This window comes from Sparus aurata, chromosome 10 (assembly GCF_900880675.1).
Source record: "Sparus aurata chromosome 10, fSpaAur1.1, whole genome shotgun sequence".
In the NCBI taxonomy this organism is placed as follows: Eukaryota; Metazoa; Chordata; class Actinopteri; order Spariformes; family Sparidae; genus Sparus; species Sparus aurata.
This window is the reverse complement of record NC_044196.1, coordinates 10,896,029-10,921,966: the sequence shown is the minus strand read 5'-3', so window position 1 is coordinate 10,921,966 and position 25,938 is coordinate 10,896,029. Positions and strand designations below refer to the sequence as shown.

Below are 25,938 nucleotides of genomic sequence, written 5' to 3'. Positions count from 1 at the left end.
ATTTTTTGGGATATTTCGTGGTTTTTCTTTCGTTAGTTCTTAAGGGAGTCAAATCTTAAATACCAGGCTGAGCTGAGTCAGCAATAAATAATGTCAAATCTCAAATTTTGTAACCGTGTCAATACTCGTTTCCTGCAGTATCAATACACTCCCCGCCTCCTCTCACTCAGGAGCAGAGCGTTCGTCTTCTCGCCTCAGTCGCTCCGGCTATTACAAAAGGACAACGAACACACGGAGGACGAAAAGAGAAGATAGTATAGGATAAGAAGGGATACGAGCATGGCCGTATGCTAAAAAAAGGTGCTAACAGCTAACAACGACCTGAGCAAAGCATTGTTAAGTCTCTACAAAAAAAGAGGTTGGTGACAGGTCGCATTTTGACATTCAGCAAAACTGAGTTATCGAACAAGACGTCCAAAAAATAACCTGAAAAGTGGCTGTGGCTGAAAAAATTATTAAAAACATTAAAGTTTCAATAAAAACAGCCCAGTCTGCAAACCGCAGATACATCCGAGGTTGCCAAAAACATCCACCACATTCTTATGTGCTTTATATATGATATATAATATCCAACTTTCACATCAGGAGGTGGAGGGGAAGGCTGCCAAACCACCGACCACAGTTCATGTCGCACCACTGGATATTTGTTGGGACACCTGCAGATATTTCCATCCGTGATCGTGGCGACCAAAACAGGTATTTTAAACCAAACAACGACTCACTCCTCATCCCAACTGAGTAGTTCTTGTGCCTAAACCCGACCAGAGTGTGAGAACAGACTTCTGATGAGAGAGAAGTAAAACATAAATCAACTTAAAGAAACAGAAAGATGCAACACAAAGAAACATACAGCGTTAACTCAGCTGGGGTTTTGCAGAAACGTACTTGGCTAAGATTTCATCCAGCGATCGGGTTGTGAATAAACTTCATAATCAGGTTTCTCTGGTTTGATTATTGATGTCTAACAGAATCTGGCTAGCCGCCTCCTGCTGCTTGTTGTCTTCATGCTAAGCTAACCAGCGGCTGGCTGAAGCTTATTTGAAAAATATGACTGACTAAGCGAACATAATAGCCCAGTTTGTCACCGAGTGACTCTCTTAGACCTTGTTCAGTCCATCTAATCTGCCCCGGCCTTTCCCTCCCTGATCTTCTTGACTGTCCAACGTGGTCGTTGGTATGATCTGTACTGCGAGCAGTCGAGAAGGAATCAAAGGACAACTTGTTCTGAGCTAAACAGCAGTTTCATTTCCATCTTTAGTGGTTAATGTACATCCCGGCAGACAGACGTTATGATCATGAGCTTTATTACATTCAGTTGTAAAGGAGTAGAAGAGGCCGCGGCATGTGATATTGATTTCCCCGGCTCTCAAATTAAATGTCAGAGCTCTCTGTGGTGCTGTGTGATATGATAGACTGCAGACGTGGCTGCTTACTGAAGCGGTCCTTAAAGGGGGCCACGTCATGAAAACTGAGCCGAGATCAAAACTGTGCGCCGCTTCAAAGAGGCCGGGGTGAAGTCCGTCTGCACTCATTAGCACATTGTCTTCCCTTGATGTCGACCATTAAGTGATGAAACCTCTACATGAGCAAATGAGAGGCCGTCGGCTGGTGATTAAGTCAAGTACAAAGTTTAACGGCCCTTACACCCGATACAAGGAAGTGCTGTAATGACCGAATCTCTCTCTGATTAATGCTGACGATGTCACAGCGTCTCATCACAACCCAGTCATCGGAAAAACATGTCGGCAAAGTGTGTTTGGATACGTTCAAACTTCTCTTTACTTTACGTTCAGTTCCATTCTGGAGCCGATGATAATGCTGTACTTCTGAGAATTACAGCTGGAACATGTACCGACATCTTGACAAAAAACACCCTCTTTGTTGCCACAAGCAAGCCTGGAAACATCCCAATATCTCATTAGAATTACCCAGTTTGTTGCTGGGAAATGTTCCCATGTCTCATTAAAAAAATATCTGGTTTTGCGGCCACAATAAAGACTACAAAATGTCTGAATATCTTGTCCAAAATATCTGGTCCCCCAAAACACAGCTAGTAACAATCCAACATATCCTCAGAAATGTCACAAACATGGTCTGAAATGTCCCAATGGCTCGTCAGGAAACATCCAGTTTTGTCACCACAAACAAGACTGGGAAAGTCCTGATGCCTTGTCAAGAGTTCTCATCAAAAATATCCCCATGTGTTGCCACAATCACAGCAGGGAAATATACAGACATCTCATCAAAAAAAGGGCTTCTGTCGCACACAAAAACAGCAGGAAATGTCCGAACATCGAGTTAAAAATACCCAGTTTTGTTGCTACAACCTAAGTTGCAAGTATCCAGATGTCTTCTCAAAAATATCCAGGGTTGTTGACACGAACACAGCTAGAAAATGCCTCGCCAAAAATACCCGTCACCTGCCTACATGCCAGCTCTCCGCTGCCATCTTTATCCGCCCTCACCCTGCCAGGCAGCCACTAGATCCTCTTCATCATCCACTCCCCCAGGACTGCTCCCTGCACTGCCCACCTCCACCTCCACCTCCACCTGAGCCCTCCACCTCCCGGTCCTCTGGCTGCCATCATTCATCCTGTTAAAAGTCATCCCTGAGTCCCTGTGCTGCGTTTGCAAGAGTTTATATTTGAAGTTCGGTATTCCCGTGAACTGGGAGACACTCAGACACGTGTGAGGTTCGAGGTGGGAAGAGAAGGAATGGGAAACATTTACTGTATTTTACTACCGTGCATCTTCTCTGATTTAAGGCCGAACTCATCCTCAAGTAAAGAAATCACCTGGAGCTGAGGGCGCCGACTGTGTTCTCCGCGGTGAGGTGCTTTAACAAGATATTTCTGCAGCTGAGCAGTCACTTTTGTTTCCTTCAAAAGTCAGACTGTCAGGTAACGAGTGCCGGGCGTCCTTGAGTAACAACCCCGCTCATTCATCCGCCGTGAGCCTCGCTGGATCAGAGCATCGGCTGCATACTTACAACACAATGAGACACGTCTCGGCAGCAGAGCAGGAATCTGACTCTCATTCTGCGGTAAGTGTCCCTTTGAGCCGCTAAATGATTTCAGGTTCATGTGCTGAGGAAACCGATATCATGAATAATTTAACCATTCATCCCTTAATTGACTGAGCTGTCTATAAAAGGCTAAATGCAATGTAAATCAATATTATGTCCCTATGAGTGCGGGGCAAACGACCAATAAGGAATGAAACTGCTTATGAAAGCTCAGAGCGGCCTGATGAAGTCGGCCCGGGCAGAATATTTCACAATAAGAGCGGGATGATCGTCACAATGAGACGGGAGATAAAGAAGTCTGAATCGTTGGACAAAAGTGAAGCGATGATTCAGTTCCTCTGTCCTGAGAGGATTACTGGACTGAAAGAGAGGGACTTTTGTAATTGAGAAGATTAATTTAATAAGATACTACTCTGATAAAAACTGGTACAATTCCTGGCGTGTCGATTTAAGTGTGTGGTCTTGACATACATCCATTTCCATTTCAAGATTAAACCGCATCAGCTACAAACCAACGAGCCTAAAAGCAAGCACGTACACATCTTCACTGATGAAGTCCCCGATCTTATTCCCAAACGTCCAGTAGATCAATTTCAGTAACATATTTAGTCCAAAACACAGAACACCGTGCATAAATCTCAATGCAATCAATTGACGACCTCTGAACTATTGATTCACTCCTCACCCCACCAGTTAGGAGCCTCTATGCCCGCCCTGTGGCCCGCAACAGCCAACGAAAACCAACTATCCCGCCTCTCCTGAGCTGCTGACACGCCAGCCTCCAGATGACTGACCCATCATGTAACCAATGGGATTTCAAAACATTTGAATGGGTTTTAAAGTATTTTTTTTTTATTTTTCCACCTCTGCTCTTGTTTTTTGACTAGTTTATAAGAACGAAGTTGGTGTAAATAAGGAAATAAAGGACTATAATGAGTTTAACCTCAGGCACGGGGTGTTTTAATGTCACAAACTGGCGTGCTGTTGATATTTTATGAGAAAAACATGAGTTAAGAGTTCATTTTTAGAGATATTCTTATTAGATTTTACCTTGGATCATGTGAGACTATATGATGTGGACTCATTGTGTTCTCCAGATACAACAACAGATTTGGATTTACTTTGGACTGGACTGGGATCAGTTTCCAAGAGGGTCTGTGTGAAAACTCTTAAAACGGTTAAAAACTTTGGTACACAGACTTTATACAGACTCCTGGAGACTGAAGAAATAACTTTATCCTCATCAAGCAGCTGTGTAACGCTGTGTTTCGAGGTTCTGGTGTAATTTGGATCAACATCTGGCGTGTGGTGAAAAACCCGGTGCCTTGCTGCATAACCAGAGCGACGACTCTCTTCGGATTAGATTAGATGAAACTGTATTGATCCCCGTAGAATAACTGGGCTGTTGTGGGAGCAGCAGTAATGGGATTCGGGAAAAGGCAAAAGAAACAAACAAAACCTCTCAAACTGAATATAAAATGATCAATAAAGAAGGAGAGAGTCATTTCAGCAGCATCTGGTGCCAACGACTACAGCAAGAATAATGAAGAAGCACAGAAGAGCTGCTTCATCCGACGAGTTTTTTTCGGAGTCGTCGTTAATCAGGTTTGAAATGTTTTACTGTTCAGATTGTGGCTAAAAGCTTCGATGTGCATCAGCAGAATCAAATCACCGACGTCCTCAGTCGATTCTTTACCGTCCGCAGAGGTCGCTCAGGACTTCAAGACGCGTACGGAACCATAATTACAAATGCAACAGTTCGATTATGAAGATGATGGCCGATACGGACTTCATCTTCGTCCAGCGGGAAGAGCTCAGAGACAGAAATCCGATGAGTTTTGTTTTTCAACACGACCCATTTTATGATCAGACGAAACTGCTGAAGAAAAAATAGGTTTTCAGGCCTTCGATTTATTCCCAGGAGCGGCTCACGTTGCCCACCGAGCGTCCTCGATGAAGCCTCGCCGCCGGCGCGTCAGTGTGAATTAGTCTCACAGCTAAATGAGTCAAATGTAAAGCAGAGCCTCTCGGGTACAGCGGCTGTGTTAACACCCTGTCTGCTTGCCAGCATCCCTGCTGCGCTGATGTTCCCTCCAAACCCTCCGACAGTCCCGTATCACCCTGCGTCTGTCCAACGCAGCCTGTTGCTCAGAAACCTCCGACACAAATCAGACATTTAAAAGGTCGGGGAGGTTTACGGGAAGTCGACAGCAAGGTGAAGGTGAGGGTTCTTTCCCTGTCAGAGGCGATAAAGAAGGAGGGTGTATGGGGAGACATAAAGAAGACCGACAGCTACACAGCTGAAGTCACCTTCGATTCACTCAGACTCCGGGAAAAGACTTAACGCGTGCCAATGTGGGCGTGTTTTATCGCCAGGTGGGATCTACTATGTGACCGAAATCATGAAATAAAGATGAATGAAGGTCAAAACGACATTTGACAAACTTTTAGGTTTTGTAAATGAGGATATAAAGAATTATAATGAGTTTAATACTCCTGTTACTCTCAGGCGGGGTGTTTTAAGATCACAAAATAAGATTGTTACGGATATTTCCCTAGAAAAACATGTTTTAAGTGTTGTTTTTCAGTGATATTGTTATTCAGTCTGAACTTAGACAATGTAAACTGATGTGTTTAAAGATTAAAGTTCATGTTTCTACATTATCCTGTGTATCCAGTATCCACAGACAGAAGGTTATAGAGTCTATGTTGATTTTCTGGCTTTACCACTTTATTTACTGTATAAGTTGAGGAGTATGTCATACATTCATTCATACACTGATGGTGGAGGGCGAGCTGCTCATCAGTATCTTGCTCATGGACCCTTGGACCTGCAGCTTGGGGGGAGCCGGGGATTCGAACAAGCGACCTTCCGATTACTCAACCCGCTGTACCTCCTGATCTACAGCCGCCCAGGACATGTGTGATCTACTACAGGTACTGATGAGAGTCACGCAATAAAAAGAAGTTACCGTGTGCAGTGACACAGAAAATTAGGATTCACGCCTCTGTCAACTAAATTCTCAAAGCCCAGCGTGACATCCTGAAACTCCCAAAACACAAAGATCATTAGATTACATGACGTGTAAGACAGAAAACTTGCTCATCTTAACAATGTAAGAGCCGGAACTGGTCAATCAACGTAACATTTAAAACTGCAAACAAAATCCTTAAAAAACTATGTTTGAGAGAGGGATTCAACTGCAGACAGCTTCAGACTCTAACACTTATATATGCACTTTAAATGTCATTTTCCAGAGTGGATTGCTACGGATCCCCAGAGAGACCACAAATCACCGGATGTGAGTTCATGAACTCAGAGGAGAAAAACCGAGGAAGAGAGAAGATGAGACGTCGCGGCAGTGCCACTAAAATCATGTGGTAACTAGTGTGCAGAGACAAACCATTAAATGTGATAAACAACAATGACTTCAGAGGCCCATCCTCCCTCTGTTCCCTCACACACACACGCACACACACACACACACACACATTGAGTGTTAATTTTTAATCCTATTTGCAGGCTGCAGACGGCCAGGAGGAGACAGCCGAGGGAGGGAGAGCGAGGAGAGACGGAGAAATATAGCGAGGGAGATGGGAAATGATGAGACAGGCCACGTAGGGACACACACACACACACACACACACACACACACACACACACACACACACACACACACACACTCAACATAGGTGAAAAGCAGAAGAGACAATGCGACAGGCGGAGGAGAGGAAAGTGGAGAGACGGAGTGGCTCGGAGACTCTCTCCACGAAAGACGACTCTGCTGCTGCCGCCGCTGAGACTTCTGGGAGATCTTTTTCCAAACACCAAAACCACTTTGTTTCACAGCAAACCTCCTCACCGTGACACCACATTATCTAAAGCGTAGATTACAGCGTGATGTACGAGTCTGTGCTTATTCACTGTGGAGGTGAAACAATTAGTTCACGGGCAGGAAATGAATCACCAACAATTACAGGAAATTAAAGTAATATATCAGGCAAACGTGCCAAAGACTCACCAGCGCCAGTTCTGCTTCTCGGTTTTCTCTGATTTCTGTCATAAATCTTAAACTGACTCTTTAAGTCTTTTTCGACTGTTTGTCAGACGAAACAAGACTTCTGAGGACGTCACGTGAACTCCTGAATGCATCAAATCATCCAACGCTGAATCTTGTTTATTATGGTGACATAGTCAGACACAATGATGCTCTTCCTTCCCCTCTAGTGTTTTGGGTGTAGAGGGCTCTGTGGTTATGTTAGCAATAATGTATAATATACAATGTCTGGTGAGAAAGCTAGCTGACAAAAGTTAATATATTATGACTTTTGGATGGTTGCGGATTGGTTAAGATTAGGCTTTAGAGCTACTGATTTAGGGTTGGGTATAGGTTATAACCACCAAAATAGTTGGTTAGGTTTAGGCACCAAAGCTACCTGGTTATGTTTAGACACAAAACGATTTGTTTACATTTAGTCACCAAAGCTACTTGGTTAGGTTTAGACACAAAACTATTTCATTAGGTTTAGGCACCAAAACTACTTGGTTAAGTTTAGTCAACGAAGCTACTTGGTAAGGTTTAGACACAAAACTATTAGTTTACATTTAGTCACCAAAGCTACTTGGTTAAGTTTAGTCACCGAAGTTACTTGGTAAGGTTTAGACACAAAACTATTAGTTTACATTTAGTCACCAAAGCTACTTGGTTAGGTTTAGACACAAAACTATTAGTTTACATTTAGTCACCAAAAGCTACTTGGTAAGGTTAAGACACAACATTATTAGTTTACATTTAGTCACCAAAGCTACTTTATTGGGTTTAGTCACCACAGTTACTTGGTTAGGTTTAGGCACCAAAACTACTTGGTTAAGTTTAGTCACCGAAGCTACTTGGTAAGGTTTAGACACAAAACTATTAGTTTACATTTAGTCACCAAAAGCTACTTGGTAAGGTTAAGAAACAAAACTATTAGTTTACATTTAGTCACCAAAGCTACTTTATTGGGTTTAGTCACCAAAGTTACTTGGTTAGGTTTAGACACCAAAACTACTTGGTTAAGTTTAGTCACCAAAGTTACTTGGTTAGGTTTAGACACCAAAGTTACTTGGTTAAGTTTAGTCACCAAAGTTACTTGGTTAGGTTTAGACACCAAAGTTACTTGGTTAAGTTTAGTCACCAAAGCCACACGGTTGGGTTTAGTCACCAAAACTACTTCATTAGGTTTAGGCACCAAAACTATGTGGAACCACAACTAGACGGTTATAAGGTTACTTGTTTGGGTGCATTGGTAGTGAGAACAGGCTGGTTTTGCCCGACTAACAGTCCAAAGATGATCAGTTTACCGTCTTGTTAGCAGAGAAAAAAAACAGCTATTCACACATTTGCGAAGCTGTAAAAAACGTGTTCACTTCTTCTTCAAAGATTACACTCAATGGATTAAACGTTAAAATATAAAGGTTGCATTTTCATTTTTAATCAATAACCAATTACTCTAATCACCGCGGCTTTAAATGTATCAGGACAGCAAACTCTGGGCAGTTTACCAACTCCACTAAACAACTGATCAATTTCAAACAAGAAAACACAACAGAAGGAGATTATGGATGATGAGGCTAATATATCAAAGGGAGAAGTGAAGTTTTATTGATCACGAGAAAGGACACCCTGACTTAATAAAATAAAAATAGATTATGACTTCAGAAAAAATGTCTGGTAGCGTCCATTTCTGTCCAGCAAAGTGTCGCCGAGTCATCACAGTAACGGCCGGTCAACGTTCGGAGCCACAGTTCACTTAAAACACCTCCGACGTCTCGGTGGAGGGTTGTTTTATGGGAAGAGCTCCTCCTCAGGGAGACATAACAACATGTGTTCGCTCAAAGTCGTTCAAATCCCCTGAGCTGCTGGGATAAAAGTGCGGAAAAATGAAAGAGTGACACCTGTCAAGCTGCTCAGCGTCTGACTCTGAAGCAGATCTGAGGCTGAATGTGCAGGTGAAGCTCTGATTTGGATAAATAGAGATTTTCACAGGTTGTTATGTGGCGGCATTACTCTCCCTAAACCTCCCGTCCCGCGGAGAAGCCGCCTCCGTTGACTGATTTTCGCTGTAAGCCTCTTTAAATGGCGGTGGAAGACGTCGGAGCCTAAGCGCAGAGATTTAGATTGTTTTCTGTGATAAATCCCTCCGCAGACCTGAAGACTGAGCGGAGTTTAATGCTGCTTTCCAGGCGCTCCGGGTTATTGATCTCGCTGCTGCGAGGCGGTGCCGCGACGGAGACGCTGCAGCCGTTTACTAATGAAGGCCATCTTTCACTTTGGTTTGTAAACCTTCATTATCGCAGGGAGCACCAGTTAGCTCAGGCAGGCTTTACATTGACAGAGCTGGACACAAACGCCTTGCTCAAGGACATTTTACACTCACATTTACAAGGACATTCAAGGGAAAAGATCAAACTGAAGGAAGAAAACTGCTTCATAATATTAACGCTGAACCATTATTAATAGGTGAACTCCCTCCGATGCTCATCTGCATGAGTCAAGTGTGGTTTTGTGGCCTTGTTATATTAAAACATATGTATTTTAATACCTTGATGCTCAACGGAAACAAAAACAATTAACATTCAATAAAATATTAGCGGTACAGCTCTTCTTTTGTTTGTTCTTTTGTTGAAATCAAGAAATCCATCACATTAGATATTTTGAACTCTAACCTGCAAAAAGCCAACAGGATAAAGTCAAACTGTTGTATAAAACATCTTTCTAAAGAATAATAAAAATATAAGGGTGAGTTGCCAACACTCTGAGAACAGCTGTCAGTGCAGAGAAGAAAGTTTAAATTGAAAATCAAATCAAACCATCGGGACACTCCTTATGAAAAATCAATGATTTCAGACAATAAAGCAAAATATTGTCTAGATGTGACACTTTTCAGTTTTCATATCAAATAGTATATTTGCTTTTTAGATGAGTGAGACTGAAGGGAACATCTGTAACCTTGTGAGACCTTGAGAGTCTGTGAGGAGCATTTCGTAGATTCACAGATTCATTGATTATGTATGAACATTAACTAGATCTGCAACAATTAGTTTCGAGCAAAATATCCCAAACGCGTCTTCTTCCAGCTTCTTCATTATGAGGATCTGCTGCTTTTCTTTGTCACTCATGACGGTAAATGAAGAGTCTTTGGATTTTGAACAAAAGAATCGATCTGAAGACGTCACGTTGAACTCTGGGAAACTGTGAAAACGGACATTTTACAGACAATTCACAGATGAATCCTGAAAATAATTGTCAGTTGTAGCCCTGTTGTGAACTTCAACACCTTCCTCTGAGTGTAAATATCTAACAGTTTCACTTCAGATTAGTGACACTGAGGAGGTTCACTTCAACAGGAATCAAACCTGCAGCCCATCTGCACTCATCTCAGGCGACGTGAGCCACGAACGATGTGTGTCACTGCGGCTCTGAGCAGCTCTGCCGGTGTAGCTGCAGGTTAAACATCTCACTTACAGGAAGTCTCTCGTCTCTTTCTTCCACATTTGGCCTCATTTGTATTTCTGACCCTCCCTCTCTCCTTCTCTCTCCTTCTCTCTCCCTCTCTCGTCCCCTCTGGCTCTATCCTTTCATTTTAATTTTTCAACCTGCCTACATTTTGATACGAGTCGCCCTCGTTCTTTCTCTCCACTTCCCCTCTTCCAGTGGTTTGAATCTCTTTCGCTTAAATGTGATTGTCAATTTGCGAACACATCTGTCCTCTTCTGCTCTGTTCTGGTCGTCACTTCGCACCCCTGAAATCTGCGTTTCCTTAAGCGTGTGATTCAAAAACAGCCCAATCCAACGTTTTCTCTCCAGGGAATCTGCTGATACCTGATCCTGATCTGATGACAGTGCTTTCTTTCTCCACAAACATCTGTAAACATATAAGTGAAGGTGTCATTTTCACTTCGCAGTGTCAAACATCACCTCTTCGCTCCTTCTTCTTCTCTGGTGCCAAAGTCGGGGAAAAAAATGACGATTATTACCCTGTTTGTCGGCATTCGGGCTCCGAACCATCTGCAATTTCACACACAGGACGACAGAAGCGTCAGTCTGTCCTGATAACACAGACTGAACACGCTAATAGAGGCTGACGTCCACAGTAAACAGGACACAGACAGACAGAACACAGACGACAGGTACGCCGCCGCTCTCCTCCACATATAAAACAATCTAATCCAGCCCATTATCTCTCAAAGTAATTGCTGCGTTTTTTTGTAATGGCCCCGGCGCTCATTGTTCGCTGAATCATGGGTGACTGCTTTTCCTGCACATTAAGCCTAAAATAAATTGCTTCATTTGGACAACGAGACACTCATTGTCCCGCTGCCGGCCCGGGTAATGGATTGGGGTTGTGTATTGGGTTTAAACATGTCGGGCTGGAAGTCAATAGAGGGCTGTGCACTTAAGAGGATGGCGTGGCAGAACGTGGCGACTGTCGCCTCGCCTCGCTTCCTTCATTTTGTTATTAAGTCAGAGTGAAACATCTGCAGCACCTCAGGCCCACAACTGTCAGCAGGACGACAAGCTTTTATCCTCAAAGGGGGAAAAAAAGCTTAAATCACTCACTTTGCATCTTCTATTGAGGGAACTTTTTCCTTAAACCCTCAGAAAAAAGACGTCTGTTTGGCCTTAGATATTTACGGTCAGCCATGCTTTGAGCTGAATGCCAATTAATACTTTGTTTTTATTCTTTAATGCTGTTTGAGTTCCTGCATGAAGCCACAAGATAAACTTGGATACTTTAAGTAGTTGTAGTGTAGACCGATCACTGGGCTGATATTCAGCATTTTCTGATTAACAGTATCCAAGATTTTTCTGTCTGATTGCAGATAAAATCAACTAATTCAAAAATGTGCTGCTTTGGCTCCAATGCAACAGTATCTGATTGGTAACACGCCACGATTAATAACCTGTAAACGCTCAATGATCTGAATCTGCAAAGCAACGAGTAACTAAAAGGAGGAAGACAGTAGCAGAAAAAGGAAAGACTCAAGTGAGGTAATATAAAAATCTAAATCGGTGAACAGTCTCCTTGATTTCTGACGATCAGCATCAGTATTGGCCCTGAAAATGCCATATCAGTCGACCCCTGAACAAAACAACGTCGGGCTTCTTTCCAGGCTGCATCCATAAAAAATGATCAAGATACATTTAAACTGATGTAAAAGTCAGAGTGAGACTGTTTAAAATAAAACATCTCTGAACATCTGAACAAAGAACTAAAAACAACCAGTAAATGTAAACAACTGAGACATAAACTGATGATGAATAGCAACCGATAGTCCAGAAAGAATACCAAGAGGCGCTAAAACAGACAAATAGTTGATCTGAGCTGCTCCCATGTTCACCATCTCGGCTCTGCTGCTCGGCTCTGAGTCAGTAACGGGCGAGGACGAAGCTACGAGCGGCGTACGAGTGATGTCGTGGGCCGGACAGCTGAACAATGAGACGAAACCCACCAGAAAAGACTCATTTCACAGTGTCACGTTGTTTTCATGTTGTTATTTGACGCGTGCTGTTAGAGAAAGGCAGAGCGTTCTCTGCAGTCTTTCTGATCTTCCTCGCAGGGAATTTCTTGGTTTAAAATGTGCAGTTCCTACATTTTCCCCCTTCCTACACACAATACATCTGGGAATGTGATAAAAATACAGATTGAAGACATTTTGAGGTCTGCTCCGACTTTCATGTCTTTTAAATCGATGCTGACATCCTTTTTGTTTGCCACTATTTTAGCTTCTTTTTGTATTTTTAACCTCAATGTTTTGTTTCTTGACATCTTCCTTCTTGTTTTTAAGGTCTTTTAAATGTATTTTACGCCTCTGTTAAGCATTTTCAGTTGCCTTGTGACTGAAGAAAGAGGCGGAGGAAGTGAGTCGGGGGTTGCTCCTGAATTTCAGATTAAATCTAATGTTCTGTCCCCGCCTTGATTACATAACGGGGCACAAAAGCGGCCTGTGGTATTCAAAGCATTGATCCCATTAGAGCAGACTTGAAGTAATGGGAGGACTGTAAAAGGCCAGCTGTTAGAAAAATGAGAGAGGCACAGAGGTCACCGAGGAAAATAAAGAAAAGAGATACGAGAGGGGAAAGTCTGCGTGTTCATGAGATTATACAGACGACCAGCAGAGCTGCGGGAACGAACAGCGTTTGAACGTTTAAAGAAATCTTTCCATCACAATAATAAAACGTTACGAGCGAGGCTGTAAAACGCCGAACATGAAGTTTAATGTTCCTGTTTATCCGGAGTGACGGACAACCAGCAGCTTTAAGAGCTCAGAAAAAACCTGCTTCTGTGTTTAGATGCAGATTTACAAAGACTGGAATCAGTTTGAAGCTGCGGTGTGATGAGAAGGAGTTGTGTTGTATCTGACGGTGATGGAGTTCAGGAGGCAGGTGACCGCGAAGACGTCGTCTGCTCTTCACATCGACTGGTCGACACGCGGACGTATCGGCAGCCAATATTCATTCTCCCGTTGAGCATGTGTGTGTTCATGTTCTCCTGGCTTTATAATCAATGTGTTCATGGGCGTGTGTCGTTCGTCTGACTGTGTGTTTAACAGGCGTGTTGCTACGGGTCGACCGGGCTGCGACGCATTATTAGAAAAATCAAAGAAGACTGAGAAACTTTATACAGGACTGAGATACATTTGCAGTAAAAGGGAAAATGTTTGTTTCAAAAATGTCAAACAAGTGATGGAATAAACTGTTCTGAAGTACTTTTCTGCTACTTTATTCTTCCTCTCCACTACATTTACTTGATTAATTTAGTCCAACTAGTTATTTTGTAGTTTTGGCGTTTACAGGATATTAACTGTGTCGTGTTACCAGTCAGATGTTGTTGCATCAGAGCCACGGTAGCTTGCTTTTATATTATTATACTGTAGATAAAATGTGCTGGCAATCTCACAGAAAGATCACAGATACCGATAATCAGAAACATTCTGATCTTTTTGATCAGCACTGATCACACACAGACGACTCATTGCTATTCGCTTAGAAGAGAAACAAAGAACTGAAGCTCCTGGCATTTTGTTCTTTAGTTGCTTTGGTCGACATGTTCAGCAGCAACGTCTCTTCGGTTTGCTTGAATAATCCTTTTCTCTTTTCATGTGCAAGACTCAAGTCAAACATTAAAAGCAGGAGTGTGAATATTTGTCAATCTCATGATTCAGATTCCAATTTTCATTTCTGATCATCAGATTCAATTCAGAATCGATTCTAAAAAAGGTTCTCGACTCCAAATTGATTTAGCTCTTTTGCTGCAGTTTACTGTGTGCTAGACCTTCAACATGGGTCTTTAATCTGCTGACATACAATATGAGACACAACTGGAAATCAAGATAAACAATCTGCAGTCTTTTATTATTGATTAATGTACAAGACGCTGAGCAGACGCAGGAGTTATTATTATTGAATGCTACAGCGGGTTTGTTAGCTTGTCAGCGGTCGTCAACTGATAGCTGCTTCACTCCGCAACCGCTGAGAGCTGAATGTTCGTCTTGCAAAGGTAACTATTCAGTCATTAAATAAAATAAATGCTCGCAACCCGCTGCCTTGTTTGAAGATGAACTTCAAGATAACTCTCGCATGTGCGTTCTGTAAACCGTCCGGGTGCTGCACTACCCCTCGCAGGTTTAGTTCCACCTTTTCTTGCTCCGTCAACATCAAGCCAATAACTTCTTTCTTGAGTTTTCAGTCTCTCTTTTGACTTTGACTCTCTCTCTGTCTCTCACACAGGAACACCCTCCTCCAAAGTCTCGATGACTAAGCTGCAGAGGTCAAAGGCTGCACATCAGAAGTCTAGACAGCATTCTCGAGACAATTTGACATTACACCCCTCCATGATGTTATTACAGGTGTGTGTGAGGAGGTGAGAGAACGGAGTGAGGAAGTACAAAGTGTGTGTGTCATTAAGGGGTGACAGTGATGGATCTGATAGAAGTTGTGTTGTGTGTGTGTGTGTGTGATGTAACGACAACAAGCCGACAGGCATGAACCTGTTCGGTTCTTCTAAGAATAGAAGTGTTTTGCAGCTGCGCAGCTCAGCCTGAGGTTCAGGTTCAATTCCCACCGTTGACACCCACACTGACAGTTTATATAAACAGGAAACGCCAATTAATATCAAACTGTTGTGAGCAGAAAATGAGCAATGTGACTGACAATAATTGACATCCCTCAACTCACCAGCACTGGCTTTTTTAAGCTTGACATGACTACAACTGGTTAGAAACTTGTTTTAGTTTTATTCATGTAAAGTTTACGTATGTATTCTTCCATAAGTTCTGATTCTCTTCTAGACGTTAAAGCAAAAAAAAATTACCAAATGAGGAAAAGGCACTGCTGAGATGTCAAACTTCTCTGTTTAAACATTCTTGGAAACATTTGAGATTATGTAAGTATGCAAATCAACAAAATATAACCAAAAAAACAAGTAATTTTTTGACATTTTAATGCTGAAGTCTTTAAACCAGCAACAATAGATCCTATAAGGGAAAGTGTGTTTTCCTTTAAGGTTAGGTCACCAATAGAAAGCTTGATTACTGAAGTCCATTATCTCCATTTGCAGGAATGAAAACCCACTGTGGTATCCACAAAACCATAAAACAACATCCATAAAAACCCTCCATAAAGAATCATAATAGTTCCTAATCAATACTAGCCAAAAAACTCAGTTGTATTTTGCTGGATTGTGGGGACACTTAAGCTCATTAATTGCCTGAACAGGAAGTACCGGGACCCCCGAGGTCATCCCATAGTGCCGCTCTTTTCTAGAACAATGGCTGCAGCTGCTGCCGGACGCCGCCGCTTGATTTGCGTCTTTATCGACAGGCAGCGGAGACAAAGAACAGCAGGATTTCAGGGCGAAGAGAGGATGCCTCATGCATTTCAATTTCAGTTTGACAACCAGAATGAGAAGAAAACAGCAGGGTTATCGCTCTTCCTCTGCTTAATTGCTAATTCTGCAGCCCATTTTCATTTATTCTTTTCGTTTCACATGAGCTCACCTTTTCCTGGTTCTGCATGTTTTCCAGTAAAAAGGCCACGACACCGCTAAACTCTCGCTGGAGCCCAGGAAGGCATCCTGATGTCCCTCCTGCTTCCTGATCAAAGGTTTAATTAGCTAATGTTTCCAGGCAACAGGCCACATAGACGAGCCCCGGTGTTAATGAGACGATGGGGCAGAGATAAGGGAAACAACACGACCACAATCTAACAAGTTCAACATCAAGATCGCAAAAACTACAGTCGACTAACATTTAACATCGTGTGTTTGTGTTTTGTGGCGTGTTGACTCTAATTTAGCCCCCAAAAAATCAGAAGAAAACATGTAAGCTTGTTTTCAATGATCGTTTCTCTGTTGTTCTCTCGAAGGCTGCACCGATGCCAATAAATACGCCTCATCCCTGTGATACACAACACTTCTGAACATGACTGGATGTTTCTGCGTCTGCTCTCTGAATGCAGAGAAGAAAATGATGTCAAAGTTTCAATATCCGCAAGAAATTGCAAGTCTTACTGATGTAACGTGCAGGAAATCATTTAAAGTGTGTCAAACCAACTATTTCCTTTATCAATCAAATCGATGTTTCTTCCTTACAATCTAGATGTCGCATATTTTTCAAGTTTGCAATGATTAAAATGAGGGTTAGGTTGGTTTTAACATTATGAGGGACACAATACTTGTCTTGTCTTTTTCCTGATTTCCTGTCAAAGTAATCAAGCTCAACAGGCTTAAATGATGTGACCAATCACACGTGCACTGCTGGAAACACATCGCCAGTCGTTCCTTCCTCTTGTGCCAGATGTGCTATTTTAACAGTGTTTTAGAAGCTGATCGCTTGTTCTGCTAGTGACGTATGATTGTCCAGATGCACACGCAGCCCAACAACACGGCCGGAGCTCATCCACTGAAGCAGCTGCGCCTGTAGTGACGCGTCTCTGCATGATTGGCTCTTATCTCTATCAGTGCTGTTTCAGTACCTAACCTGAACTCACCATCAACACGAAAGAACCAAGATGGATGACGTGTCTGTGTGTGTGTGTGTGTGTGTGTGTGTGTGTGTGTGTGTCCTCCAGCTCATTAGCAGACAGGTCGCATGCTGCTGTTTGGAGAAGAACTGGTGATGATGTCATTCTACTCACTGATTAATACGAGTCTACTACCAACTGTGTGTGTGTGTGTGTGTGTGTGTGTGTGTGTGTGTCTTCTCAGCTAATAAGCTAATAAAGCGTGTATGGCAGAGGGAGGCAGTGTGTGTAAAGTGTGTGTGTGTGTTCAGAGTGATCAGTGACGTAACTCACTGATTAATAGCTACCACTTCCTGCGCCATCACAACAACTGCATTAGCTGTGTGTGTGTGTGTGTGTGTGTGTGAAGACAGAGCATTCATAACACAGAGCAGCTCTTGTGCTGCTTCTCTAACTACGCTATACATCACTGTTAGTCAAGCTAACATATGTGTGTGTGTGTCTGTGTGTGTGTGTATGGGAGAGTGTGTGAAGCAATCTACCGTGATATAGGTTGCAATCATTTGCTTTTCAATTGCCTCCTGAGAGGCTCATCATACAGAAGAGGAGAGGAGAGGAGAGGAGAGGTAGGGATGCGAGAGTAAACGAACAACAAGGAAACAAGAAGAGAGAAGGAGAGGAAAAAAGAAAAGTGAGATGAAAGGAGAGAAAAGAAAAGAAGAGGCGAGGATAGGTGGGAAGACAAGGAAAGGAGACACTGTCAGGGAGAAGGAAGGGGAAACGCGTAGAGAGGGTAGGACACAAGGTGGTGAAGAAGGAGGAATGGAGAGAAGGAGATGAGGGAATGAGGAAAAAGGAGAAAAGGAAAGGAAGAAAAATGAGATGTGAGGAGATGAGACAAGGTGAGGCTGCTAGGAGAGGAAACGAGAGAAGAAGTGAGGAGCAAGTGGAAAATGAAGCAAGAAGAGGAGAGGAGAGAAGGAGATGGAAAGGGAGGAAAGAACAGAGGTAGATGAGAGGAAGCAAAAGGACAAAACGGGAAAAGAAACATGACGAGAGGAGAGAAAAAGGAGGGGATGAGAAAAGGAAGAGAGGAAGCAAGGAGAGGAAACGAGAGAAAGAAAGAAAGAGTTGAGGAAAGGAAAGGACAGGAAACTAAACAAGAGAAGAAGAGAAGAGGAAGGAGGAAGCACGAGGAGGACAGGAGAGGAGACAAGGGGATGAAGATGGCTGAACAAGGAGGAGCAGATGAAATGAAGCAAAAGGATAAAAAAAGAGAAGAAGAAACAAAAGGAAACATGTGAAGATGAGAGGAGATGAGAGAAAATAAAAGAGAAAAAACTGGAGAGGAAACTAGATGAAAGGAGGGAAGGAGAGTAAGAAAGAGGATAAGAGGGAATAAGGAAAGACACGAGAGGAGGAAGAGGAAAGTAAACAGAGAGGGATGAGAGGAAGAGAGGAGCAAAAGAAACTGAGAGAAGAAGATGTGAGAGAGGGAAGGAATAGAAAATCCGGCAGGGAGACGAGTGGAAGGAGAAGGAGGAGGTTGCGTGAGAAGGACGAGACACTCGACGACGAGTGGAGCGATGAGAAGAGAGCTAGGAGCAGAGGGAGAAGAATCAGAAGAGGAGATCGACAGAATGCGAGTGCGTAGGTAAAGATGGAGGGATGCAGGGAGAGAGAGGAAATGATGGAGGGATCGCCAGCGAGCGATGAGAAAGAAAAAGGAGTGAATAATAGAGAGAGAGGAGCGTCCACGGTGGGATGAAGTGCAGCCACTGCGTTTCACTCTGCTGCACAAAACAATCAGAAGCCGAACACCTCTCCCTCTCTTCATCCATCTCACCGGGAAAATAAAAGAGTGGAGTGGAGGAGGAAGAAAGATGGAGAGAGGAAGGGAGGTGTGCTGGAAAAACAGAGAGAGAGATAGAAAAAGGGAAAGAGGCTTGTGATAGTTACAAAAAAAAACAAAAAAAAAGTCCTCGCCCACTCAGGTCAGCCGAGCAGAATCACAAACCAAAAAAAGACAGAAAAAAGGATTTGAAAGTTTGTGTCGGCTCGAGAAACCTGCAGCTGATCACACAGAGACACGTCGAACAGAAACACCTGCTGATTACTGAGTTTATCTCTAAACTGCAGTAAAAAACACCAACACACAAAGATCATCACGGAGGGAAGAGACAATATGTGACATATTTAAAGATCGGCGCTATAGAAAATGAGATTCCCTCGTCGTCAGGTGAATAAAATACCGTGAAAGTATCAACATGTGAAAATCCACAAAGAAAAATACAGAACCGTGCCTTTAAACGAGCCGTCCGGAGCCCAAAAACACTGTCAGAGCTGATGTGGGAACACGGGAGATGGTGTCTGCTCGGGCCTGTGTGATCCGACCAATCAAAGCAGACTTGGGCCTTAAAGAGACAGGTGCGACGGACAGTTTGAGAACAATTAGGCGCTTTTGGATCATTAAAGCATGCAAACGTTATCTAGCAGACACCCAAAGTAAAAGTATGAACCTTGAATAAAGCACAATATGGGACCCTTTAATGCTTACAACTAAAAACTGAAGAAGACACTATTAAATGTGTAAACAATTTTTCTTAAATGTAGGACACTGCTCGACTCAGAAAACCTCCCTGTAAGCTGAAAGCGAGGAGAGGACTTAAATTATTTAGCAGAGTTCCAGTTTAAATAAACATTAGCTGTTGAAACTGATTGTTTGAACAGTGAAACAGAAGAATTTGGTCATCTGCTCCAACTGCATACGATTATCTGAAGTTTTTGACTTCTCAAGTATCATAATGTGACGACCGCACAACAAAAAGCCCTGAGGAGGATTCTGACATGCAGCCTGTATACAGTCTCAGTGATCTGAGGTTTATTTGATGCACCCTTCGCTGTTTTTAAGCACAAAGATCAAAACAATGACGCAATATTTGTCAAGTGAGTCATTGTTGAATGATGACACTCTGCCTCTGATCGACAGGTGATAGCAAAGCAACATAGCAAGCTGGGAAACGTGGCTGGAAACAATGCACAGTTCAAACGATCTTTAGAGACATCAGCTTTGCAAATGTTTCGAGGGGAAGGAAATGCATCAATCAGTGTTTTCCGAAGTTTGTGGAAGACTTGTGTGCGTACTGTTTCGTTTTTTATTCAACAATATGCAGATGACATTATTTGGACAAAAAGATGGACAAAAAGTTGGTAAAGCCTGAGCAGATAACAGATAAACAACACATAAAACGCCTCATGATAAAACAGGGACGACTACAAACCATTAGATCCGGAATATGTTTTGATTTAGTTCTGATGCCCTCCACGTTGACTTTACATTAATTTTGCTCGAGTGGTGCTGAGAAAGGCTCGGCTGATACAAACTGAATGTCAACATAACTTTATTTGTTTACACGAAAGACGCCACAGGGCGGCTTTACCCAGATGTTAACAGGCGTTGGATCCTCAGAAAAAACACTCAAATTTAAATCCTCCTGTCTGAGTTTAGAGGGTACACGGTGTACCATCGCCGCATACAGCACACGCTGAGCTCCAGGTGCTCTCACTTCACATCTCTATACTTCAGACCGACAGTGAAGCTGCAGCCATCTGCTGTTAATGTTCAACAGTGCAGTGATGCAAACATAAAGTCAGAACACAGGCAGCTGCAGAGGCGCCGCTCGCTCGGTACGAAGCGAGACTTTTAAATCCCAGGTATGAACCGCTGTTCTCTCCCGTCTGACTTCCTGCGCAGTGTTTAAGTCTTTCTCCTCTCTTCACTCCACAGAGTTAATCCTCTGTCTGCCGTTAAACCCCGTCTTTAAACAAACATTCATGTTCAAGCTCTCTCTCTTTCTCTTTGGATTCTCCAGTTTTATTCAGTTTCATCACTTTTTGTCTCTTGTTCTTTGGTCTCTTGTTCCAGCACCCGTCTTGACTGCTGTATTGTAGAGCTGCAACCATGAATCAATCGGTTGTCATCTATCAAATTGTTTGCCATCTGTTTTGATAATCAATTATTCAGTTGAGGAATATCTTAAGTTAAAAGCTTCGAAAATGTGAATATTTTCTGGTTTCTTTGTGAATATCTTTGGACATTTGAGGACGTCATCTTGGACTTTCAGACATTTTTTATCATCAAGGAAATGATCAACAGATGAACCGTAAAATGAAAAGAATCCTAAGTTGCGGTCCTGTTATGTTGTTTTGCAAGGTCCCACAGAATATCAATAAATGTTTTATTATGGTTTCAGTGCCTTAGGATGAAGACGGCACACAAACGCCTTCATGATAAGTCAGATTGGCACTCGCAGCATGTTTCATCCGTCTCTGCAGCTGCTGAGGTAACGGTTTGGACGGAGCGCAAGAAAAAGGGACGGGGGATCATTGAAGTGTGATCTGTTACGCAATCAGCTCCATCAGAACAAACATGGATGCTTGAAAAACAAGAAAAATACTGACACTTGATGTCTGGGGAGCTGGTGAGAGACAAAAAGGTGCATGACAATATTGACTGTCTGGTCCTGTCAGTGGTAAACTGTACCATGTGTCCTCATTAGTCGTGGTTTTGTGCTCCTCAAAGCAGCTGTCTTGTTGATTTGGGTTGCATCTAATTATTTTCAATATCGACAGATCCATCCACAATTTTCCAATTAGCTTTTTGTGGTGAAAAATGTTCAAAGAGTCTGTAATTATGTCTTCAACCCTTCCATCGGCGATCCGTCCATTAGTATATTTAGAGGCCATTTGTAACCATGTAAGATGGAGCACCGATGTCCAACTCACCATGTGGTGGATCCACAAAGCCTCGACCACAAATCAACCTCATTTTGAGATGAAGTATCAAAAATTCAAAATGGCTGAACTGTGAAATATCGGGCCTCCATTACATTAATAACTTCATCACAAGCGATTGAGGGATCATTAAAGACTATTGGCCGCTCTGTTGATGAGGAAAGTTAGTCGCTCTCGCTTATTGGAATAGGTTTTGGCCCCAAACGTCAAGTATTGGTTTAACACAAAGAAATTCAGGAAAAAACAGTAAATCCTCAGATTTAGGAAGCTGGAAGAAGAAGAAGATAATTTGTAGAAGTGTATGAAAAAATGACATTATGGTTGTAGTTTGGTTAGGTTTAGACTGCCAAACTACTCAGTTAGTTTTAGGCCATAAAACTACTTGGTTAGGTTGAGACTCCAAAACTACGTACTTGGGTTGAGACTACAAAACTATTGGTTAGGTTGAGACTCCAAAAATACATGGTTAGGTTGAGACTCCAAAACTATTGGTTAGGTTGAGACTCCAAAACTATTGGTTAGGTTGAGACTACAAAACTAAGTAGTTAGATTGAGACTCCAAAACTATGTGGTTAGGTTGAGACTACAAAACTATTGGTTAGGTTGAGACTCCAAAAATACGTGGTTAGGTTGAGGACTCCAAAACTATTGGTTAGGTTGAGACTCCAAAACTACGTAGTTAGGTTGAGACTCCAAAACTACGTAGTTAGGTTGAGACTACAAAACTACGTACTTGGGTTGAGACTACAAAACTATTGGTTAGGTTGAGACTCCAAAACTAAGTAGTTAGATTGAGACTCCAAAACTATGTGGTTAGGTTGAGACTACAAAACTATTGGTTAGGTTGAGACTCCAAAAATACGTGGTTAGGTTGAGACTCCAAAACTATTGGTTAGGTTGAGACTCCAAAACTACGTAGTTAGGTTGAGACTCCAAAACTACGTAGTTAGGTTGAGACTACAAAACTACGTACTTGGGTTGAGACTACAAAACTATTGGTTAGGTTGAGACTCCAAAAATACATGGTTAGGTTGAGACTACAAAACTAAGTAGTTAGGTTAAGACTCCAAAAACTATGTGGTTAGGTTGAGACTACAAAACTATTGGTTAGGTTGAGACTCCAAAAATACGTGGTTAGGTTGAGACTCCAAAACTATTGGTTAGGTTGAGACTCCAAAACTACGTAGTTAGGTTGAGATTCCAAAACTACGTAGTTAGGTTGAGACTCCAAAACTACGTAGTTAGGTTGAGACTCCAAAACTACGTGGTTAGGTTGAGACTCCAAAACTACGTGGTTAGGTTGAGACTCCAAAACTACATGGTTAGGTTGAGACTCCAAAACTATGTAGTTAGGTTTAGACTACAAAACTATTGGTTAGGTTGAGACTCCAAAACTAGTTGGTTAGGTTGAGACACCAAAACTACGTGGATAGGTTAAGACTCCAAAACTACGTGGTTAGGTTAAGACTCCAAAACTACGTGGTTAGGTTGAGACTCCAAAACTATGTGGTTTGGTTAAGACTCCAAAACTACGTGGTTAGGTTTAGTCAAACCTGTTTGGCCACTGCGGCTGCTGTATTTGAAGTGTTGGGAGTGAGAACAGGTTGAATCTGGTGAGTTACGTCGCAGAGTCTTTCTCACCGAGGCAGCGCAGCCATCAACAATTCTTGGAGCTTCGTCTGCACATACAGACGGTTTGTAAAACGACTTCTTATCATTTCTATCCAACAAAATCTGAACATGATCTGAAGGCACTGGCCTCACAGAGCAACCCTGCTAAACTAAACTGATCATTGTTCTTCAACTTTTATGATTTTAATTACGTGTGCTAATCAGTAGGATCTGAATTATTGACCTTCGCTGTCTCATATTAACTTCCTCGGTCAGTCTGGCAGACGCACGGAGCTCAAATTAAAACCAATGTTTCCTAACTGCCGGCGAGACGATGTTTTATAATTAACTGAAAATTTCATGATACAATTAGACACAATTATTGTTCATCCGCTGCTGGATGTTCATATTGAAGAGCTGCCGTCTGCCATCTGTGCCGACACTCTGCTTGTGTGTGTGTGTGTGTGTGTGTGCTTGTTGCGGCAGCAGCAGAAACTTAATGTTTTGGCTGACATTTAAAAGGAGGCTGTACTGTACTCTGCTTCAGGTGGACGGAGGGGGGAACACTTAAGAGGGCTGACTGAGGGGTTTAATATGCAGGGGAAACCCTTTGGGCCCGGCGAGCGCGCTGACGTGCACGCACGCCACATAAAAGAAACCCCACACACACACAAACACACACACTGCAGCTTCATCTATCCTCTCTCTGTTTTCTCTTATGTTTGTTTCTTCCTCTCTGAAGCGCGCTCACGTACACACACACACACACACACACACACAAACACATATGCGTGTCTGTGTATATGAACACGCAGAAACTGCACAAAACGCACAGAGCCCACAGAGACCCACACAAACTCTGCAGGCCGCCTCTCTCTCTCTCTCTCTCTCTCTCTCTCTCTCTCACACACACGCGCACACACGCAAGCTCAAGCGCACTTTCTCTGCACCCCCTCTCTTTTCCAGCATTAGTCAATAGAGTCAGGATACATAAACCACCCACCAGTCACCCAAAGCATCTCTCTCTTTCTCTCTCTCTCTCTCTATCTGCGTGCAACCTGCAGCAGCTTCATCACCACCACCACCATCATCATCATCATCATCATCATCACCACAATAAAACATCAAACATCAAACATCTGCAGTTTTGTGGTAAATCCAGCGGGATTGTGGGTATGAAGCAGCAGCAGCAGCAGCAGCATGCAGGAGGTGAAGCAGCTGAAGTGCTGTGAAGGTGTGATCGGTCCGGACATGTGGGAGGATGGAGGGAACATTTCTACAACAACACAAGAGCCAACGCGCAGGATGAGGCTCGGAGAAGCTGCGGGAACCAGCCGAGGGGAAGAAAACACATTTCACCTGAAGATAAATAAATAAATAAAAACCTCTAAAGCATTAAAGTCTATAAATCGGATTTTTCCACATTAAGGCCGACGTTTAATGTATTTTGCTCCTGTAGAGGAGCGGGGTTTAACCTGCTCACAGGTGGGACAAACCGAGCGCCACCGTCAGCCACAGTTGTGACGAGTTAATTAATCAATTAGTGATGTTACAGGTGTGAGTGTGCGCGCGCTGCTGCTCTGCTCAGCGGCAGCGGCAGGAGGACGGAGGACGGTTCGGTTGTCGGTGTCGGTGCTGCTCACCTTAACTGTCGGAGACTCTCCCTCTCCGGGTGCGCGCGGGGAAAAACACGATGATCTTGCGGCTCCAAATTACCGATTAGTCCCCTCTCCACGGGGGTCTCGCGCGCCCTCACGTGCGGCGCGTCCTCTCCCTCTCTGCGCTCTCTGCGTGTCTCTGGGTCTGTTTCTCTGCTTTTTTTCTCTCGCGGGATTTCCTCCTCCTCCTTCTCCTCCTCCTCTCCCTCCTTCTTCTTCCTCTTCTTCTTCTTCTAGCTCGTCCTCCTCGCGCCACCTGGACGGAGACGACGGAGGAGCGGCTCGCGACGCTTCTGCAGCTGGTGGTGCTGATGCTGCAGCTCCATCCTGATGTGCTGCTGCTGCTGCTGGGAGAGGAGGATACAGGCTCTCTCTCTTCTCTCTCTCCTTCTCTCTCCTCCCTCTGTTTCCGTGTCAGACCTGAAGCTACAGGTGATGGAGGAGCTCTGTGAGGTGGAGACAGGCTGACGGTGCAGCTGCGGATCAGTGATGCTCCCTGCAGCTCCTGGATCCTCGATAACTGCAGCGTCGGTGGTTAGAACCCCGCTGTCTCTCTTCTCTGTCTCTCCCTCTTCTCTCTCTCTCTGTCTTCCCTCTTTCTCTATCTCTCTCTCTCTCTCTCTGTCTCTCTCCCTCTCTCTCTCACACACATACTGTTCCAATAACCAACTATTACATAAAATGACACATATTAGCTTCTGCTGAATGTTAACGCACAAACACGCAAGATCACACCACAAAATATAATTGTATTTATGTATTTACAATGTTATCTGCTCAGGTTATGTGAGTAGAATTAGGGATGCAGGATATATTGATTACTCTTCCAACCACACCTCCTTTG

The 25,938-nt window shown here is 43.1% G+C and overlaps 1 protein-coding gene across 1 annotated transcript in view; it reads right to left on the bottom strand.

Annotated features, from left to right (window-relative positions):
• trpc5a (transient receptor potential cation channel, subfamily C, member 5a) overlaps positions 1-25,210 on the bottom strand; it is a 120,048-nt gene extending 94,838 nt beyond the window's left edge. Inside the window, exon 1 of the mRNA XM_030430925.1 lies at positions 25,080-25,210. The gene's annotated coding sequence lies outside the window, so the exon portion shown is untranslated. The remainder of the gene's footprint in view (positions 1-25,079) is intronic.
• Positions 25,211-25,938: the final 728 nt, after the last annotated feature.